We start from the raw sequence: 6,462 nt of genomic DNA, 5'->3' as shown, positions 1-6,462 counted from the left end.
CAATTCTATTTAATTAAAATATGTTTTTAATTGTTAACAAATTCAGATAAATTGAAATCATGTAACTTCTCTCATCATAGTGCAATAAAAGTTAAAAAAATAAAAAAGAAGAGGAGCCCTAAGGCTGCCTGAAAGATTGGTTCATCAAGTGAATATAGATCCCGAGTCTTTTATTAAATATGATTCCAATTATGATGATGGCTTAAAATCTATATCAGCCAGTGGAGTTAATTTGGAGCATAGAGTCCATTATTTCCTGAGAAGTAACAGTTTTTCTGTTGATTCTCAAAGCCAACTCCCTGACCCTGGGATGCCAGATCTTGGGTCTGATCATTTCTAATTTGCAACTGAATTGAGTTCTTGGGACATCCCCACAGACAACTTTAAGCCTGTTGCTTTTAACTTTTGGCTTTGTACTTCTAGCAGATCTGTTACCTCCATACAAGCACACCTTCAGCAAAGCTCAGATTTGGCAGTTATTCATAGCTATGAAGAAATGCATTGAGTACATACTGTGGCTTTGGTCTGAATGAGGAAAAAGGTGTGCTATGAGGGCTGTCAGCTAAAGACAGGTAACTCATGATTCTATGACTCTTATCAACGTAAGACAGAGGCATGTGACAAGAGGCCATGTTTGTTCATAAACACTAAAAGGCTGTGTTTGTGCAAATAAACACAAATAAGCTTCGAGTGGCCTCCCGGATGGGTAAGAGAGAGTCTAGACAAAGAACCAAGCCAGGTGTGGCTGCCAGCCACCAAAATTCCCAGGCAGGACCATGGAGCATAAGCAAATCTTATATCGCAGTCCAGATAATTTCTAATAAATAAAAAGGGAGGAACTGTGCCCTTCCCCCAGCCTTGAGCAGGCTGAATCAGACTTATTTTTGTCACAGTCAGCTAGCCCACCTAGGGTGGAGTCTATTGTCCTGCCCCATCTACAGCTTCCTACAAGAAGCCACTACCTGCTGAGCAGCTAAGCTTCCTGAAGAGATCCTGACAAAGGGAAGAGATCCTGACAAACAATGAGATCCTGAGATCCTCGCCTAGCATAGTGGGAGATGGCTTCCCTCCTTAAAAATTCAGACTCCAAAATTAAAGATTGGGCCTTGATCAGAAATTTTGTCTTGGTCTCATACTTCTCTTGCTGTCCATCCCATACAGCCCCAGCTTTCCTTTCTGGAACCCAGTTCTCCATGGCAGCTTGCAGCTACAGAAAAGTAAAGTACACAGGAGAATTCAAAGGGTGTACAGTCTCAAGCTGAGAGCAAGTGAGAAAGAAAGCAGAGACAGAGACACAGAGAGACAGAGAGAGACAGAGACAGAGAGACAGAGACAGAGAGACAGAGACACAGAGAGACAGAGAGACACAGAGACAGAGAGACAGAGACACAGAGACAGAGAGACAGAGACAGAGAGACAGAGACACAGAGACAGAGACACAGAGAGACAGAGAGAGATAGAGAGAGAGACAGGGAGAGACAGAGACACAGAGACAGAGACACAGAGAGACAGAGAGAGACAGAGACAGAGAGACAGAGACAGAGAGACAGAGACAGAGAGACAGAGACACAGAGAGACAGAGAGATAGAGACAGAGACACAGAGACACAGAGAGACAGGAAGAGACAGAGACACAGAGATACAGAGACACAGAGAGACAGAGATAGAGAGAGACAGAGAGAGACACAGAGAGACACAGAGAGACAGAGACAGAGAGACAGAGATACAGAGAGAGACAGAGTGTAAGGAGCATGTAAGGCCTGAAGGCCAGGAAGGCTAAGATGAAAAATTAAGTGACAAGTGAATAAAATGAAAGTAAATGTGTAAAAAGGATAAGCGTACTGCAAGGCGGTAACCCAGAGTGGAATCCCAGATAAAGACAGAGGGCTGCACGAAGCCCAAAGTGCAGACATAGATAGAGATAAGCAAAGAGCTTAAAAACCTCGGTCAGAAGCGACCAAGCCGGAGACGAGATGGCCTGCTGAACGAATCCACGCCGCTCAGACTCAGACTCTCACCTCCCTCCTTCTGACCCAGACTCTCGCCTTCCACCTCCTGATAAGGCGCTCACACAACCAACGCCCAAGAAGACGTCGGGAGCCCGAGCCTGCAAAGCAGAGACAGGTCGTATATCTCTTAGCTTATGATGTTAGGATCCCTTAGCTTATGATGTTAGAATCTCTTAGCTTATGATGTTAGAATCTCTTAGCCTATGGTGTTAGAATGTTAGGATGTTTGGAATTGTTCTGCTAGTAATACTAGTGATTGCTATGTTATTTTGGTGTGTAATTTGTGTGATACAGCCTGATATAGTACATAAAAGCTCTTTTAGCACCATGTCTGACTCCTTGTCTTCTGTCATAATTGCTGAGGGGCGTCCACCAGCTGAAACCATAGGCTGGTCACCCTAAGTGCTCCTGACACAGAGACACAGAGAGACAGAGAGAGATAGAGATAGAGACAGAGAGACAGAGACAGAGAGATAGAGACAGAGAGAGACAGAGAGAGAGAGACTTTAAGCCTTAAAAATTGCCTGTCAGTTTGTACCTGAAAAGTAGTCTGTATATATTTATTATGTGCCTTCCAGATGTCCCTGCTTCCAGTTGAGAACTCCGATCCTGTGTTGAGGCTGGACCCTGACAGCCACCAACTGGGCAGTATACACAAGCTTGTCTGAGGCCCCCCACATGTACAGCAGAGGACTGCCTGGGTCCGGCTCAGTGAGAGGACAGTCACCATCATGCCCCAGTCTTCAGTGTTCATACTCCCTAAATTCTTACCTCTACTTTGTCCTATCATCCCCATTCCAATTTAACCCTTCTTGTTCTACAATTTCTCTTTAAGCCTTTATACCAGTGAGTTCTATTTTTCTTCCCCTGAAAGCCTGCTGCTCCCATGGCCTCTTGCTAGTTCTCTCACTTCTGTGGGTATTCCCAAAAAAACATATATCTGAAGATTCAAAACTATTATCCACAGAGAGAAAGTATGTAACATTTGTCTTTCTCAGGAAGGTTTTAATCTACCTCTATTTGCCTATGAATCCCATCATAATTTTATTTTTATTAATTTGTGCAAATATCACATTTTAATTATCCATCTGTTAGCTGATGGACATATAGATTGCTTACATTTCATAACTATTGTGAATAGAGCAACAGTGAATATTGATGAGCGGGTACTTTCATCAAAACAAAATAGAGTTCTTTGGGCATATGTCCAAGAGTGGTATAGTTGGATCATGTGGTAGACTGAAGAATACAGTTGTGGCATAGTTTAGGTCAGAGTTCTAAACCTCAATATTTTTGAACTTTCAGATTAGATATCTCATTGGGCGGATTGTATTTTGAATCTCTGCACAGGCTTTACCTTCCTGATGGCAAATAAGTGATGAGTCAGTTCAGATAATGAGAAGTTTTTTAGATATTAATAAATGTCCTACTGGAGGAATACAGATTCTCAGTTAATAAATTATGCTTTTCATGAAGGATCAATGCCCGATTTTAGAACCAAATTAAATTACATATATTACTCTAGGCATACACCTCCATTCTGAGCACTTGCATATTATGATGTATGTGGTGTAGCAGTAAGTGAAACAGAAGGAGAATGACTTTTAAGAGTCCTTAATGCTGGGGAGACAGGTGGAGGTCAAGATGTAGGTAGTGGCGACCCCTGGTTCAGGTGGCAGATCATTGGGGTACACTACCAGAGAATTTAACTTAGAATGGCTTACAAATTAGGATGTTAGCTGCTGTGCCCAACAATTGTGTTACCTTTTAATTTTGAACTAAGTTTGTGTGGTGTTTTCCTTCATGCTGCTACTCAACTGGATTCCAGAGAGAAAGGTATGGTGGCAAAATGTGGCTTTGCGAGAGGTGCATCCCAAAAGGCTAAGGGAATATGGAAGCTTGGGGCTAACGTGGTAACGACCTGCCAGTGGGAACTTAGGGAGATTGGTGGAGAGATTTTGGAGTTCCAGGTCCGAGAGTCTCCACTAGATGAGAACAGACCAGCCATGCCTTCCAGTGCCTGGCTGTCTAGCCTGCTGGAACCTGCTGGGGTAGTGTGGATTGCTTTGTAATATTTCATGCCACAGATGACGTCCAATGTGGCAGGCCAGAATTTACTAGAAATTTAAGATTCTTATGAATTTCTATGAGTAGATATTTAGTTAGAAATTTGGAGGTTTGGCAAGTAGAGAGGAATCAAGCCACCTAACTAAAGCCTCAGAACCTTGAAACAAAGATAGAGGGTTCTAACATCCCCAGCTGAAGCACTACTTCTTGGGACAGGTACTGATTGAACTGTAAATTTATAAAATTGTGATTATTTGCTTTTAGGATAGATTTATATACAGATTTTATCCAAATCATGTGGGGAAACTAGAATAGGGAAAATTACTGACTCCTAAGTAGAGAGCAGTGGTAACTGCCTGCTATGACAAGGTATTGATGGAAGTCTGTGGCTCCAGGTAGAGAGCCTAACAGATATTATAACAGATATATAACAGATATAGATATTATAAAAAGTATTAATAAATAGAAGCCTGTGGCTCCAGGTAGAGAGCATAACAGATAGATGGCATTTTAAACTCTGCAGGAACTCATATTCTTCACCCATGGTTCCATGAGAATTTTAGGTTAATTTCCTGGCATGACTGACTAGAAAAAGCAGAAGAATAGGCTCATGCAGTATTTTAGTTTACCTCATTTGCTTTGGACTGTTTTAATTTTCAAAATGAGTGTGATTTTGAGTTTTGTGGTTATATTATTCCTCTGGGAGAGAGATCAAGCTAAAGGTTTTTCTGGTTACTGGCTCAAGGACATACTATTTTGGGAGAAAGGCTTGTCTTTGCATTTTTAGAAAAGGTGATTGGTGTCTATGTACCTTCTAGAGCTATATGGATCAGATATGATGAAGGGAGACCACCCTGAGTACTAGATTCCAGAGAATCAAACAAAAAAGGTTATCTTGATGATATTAAAATTTTGTTTTGAGATTTGTATATTACAGACTATATAGCCTTGGTGAGTCTCATCGTCAAGCGTATTGAACTGACCTGCTTGAACTCCTGGTCTCAGAGACTTTCAGCCTGATCCAGTCAGGACACAGACATCAGAGTCTAAAACAATCGTTGGTGTGGCCTTCTTAAGGCCAACCAACTCCCCTGTTTTTCCTACCCTTTCCCCCCTTCAAAGACATCTCAACCCCCATATTCAGCTGGAAGTAGTTATAAAGAATCTTTACCCCAGTTCCCTGGACTTGGGCATCTTGAGGTGGTTATTCTAGGTTGTCTTTCTGGGGAATTTTGAAATGGTCATAATTTGAACAGGGAGGAAATAGATAAAATTGATTGTGTAGCCATAAATTTCATTTGGTAGAAATCTTTACAAGAGTTACCTAGTTGAAGTCATAATTTCTTATTTTGGTACAGAATTTATTTTGATGCAGAATCAAAATTTTCATTGGTATAAATTTCTTCTATTGACAAAAAAAAATGTAAAAGTACAAGGCTTGGACCCAGTCCTTTTATAAATGCCATTACAAACTGATCTGAGATGATTAAGTCTGTGAGTTAAGGGCCAGATAGCAAATCCATGGCTCTGAGTTTATTGTTAGGGTGTTTTCAAAATATTTGATTAGAAACAGCTGAGAGAAGTTAGTGGACAACAGTCCAGATTACCTTACTTAGATAGATAGTTTTCAAAAACCTAAGATGCCCACAGAATGTGACATTTTATGTTATTCATTCACTTGTTGAGATATATCTGCACCTAACAGCTCCCCAGTCATGGATTCAAAGAAACAACTAAGTATCTGTACCTCGAGGTGAGGTTGGACATTGTAGCTAGGTGGCCAGTGGGCAGAAATTGCCTATTTCTTCTATAGATCTGTACTGTTCTTAAGAGGATACAAGTCACAGGTTAGGACAGCTTAGTTCTGCCAAGATATAATAAGCTAGTCCATACAAATTAGGATGTTAGTTGCTATGTTCAATGATTGTGTTACTTGTTAATTTTGAAAAAAAAAAAAAGAGTCCCAATGCTATCCAAATAGTCATTGGCAATAGTTTAAAAAAATAGAATCAAGATTTCAAAGGATGCAATCTATGAACATTGATGGAGTGGATGAGGAAAATGGTGTTCACAACTAAAGCATTGGTAATTGAAGAAACAGTTGGTAATTGAGGTATGAGAGTTGAACTGGTCTATGGCCATACCACACTGAATTCACTCGATCTCGTCTGATCTCAGAAGCTAAGCAGGGCCGGGCCCAGTTAGTACTTGGATGAGAGTATCAAATTGGACTGAAGTTTGTGGATATACTTAGACAATTATTTCAGAATAAAATAGGCAAAAACAATGAAGTAAAAAAATGGGATGTAAGACTGCTATACTGAAGATAGGGTTCATACAGTAGTGGTATGAATGAACTTCACAAATGGCTATTCTAAGGAAAATGG

The 6,462-nt window shown here is 40.7% G+C and overlaps 1 protein-coding gene across 2 annotated transcripts in view; it reads right to left on the bottom strand.

Moving 5' to 3' along the window:
- Positions 1–2,419, bottom strand: part of LOC116070602 (submaxillary gland androgen-regulated protein 3A-like) — a 29,388-nt gene extending 26,969 nt beyond the window's left edge. The window contains exon 1 of one of the 2 annotated variants that reach the window (XM_031342047.1): positions 1,942–2,419. The gene's annotated coding sequence lies outside the window, so the exon portion shown is untranslated. The remainder of the gene's footprint in view (positions 1–1,941) is intronic. The other variant, XM_031342046.1, reaches the window with a different exon arrangement.
- Between the last annotated feature and the right edge of the window lie 4,043 nt (positions 2,420–6,462).

The sequence above is a fragment of the Mastomys coucha genome, unplaced genomic scaffold (assembly GCF_008632895.1).
Source record: "Mastomys coucha isolate ucsf_1 unplaced genomic scaffold, UCSF_Mcou_1 pScaffold22, whole genome shotgun sequence".
In the NCBI taxonomy this organism is placed as follows: Eukaryota; Metazoa; Chordata; class Mammalia; order Rodentia; family Muridae; genus Mastomys; species Mastomys coucha.
The sequence above is the reverse complement of the archived record's forward strand: the minus strand, read 5'-3'. Positions and strand labels throughout refer to the sequence as shown.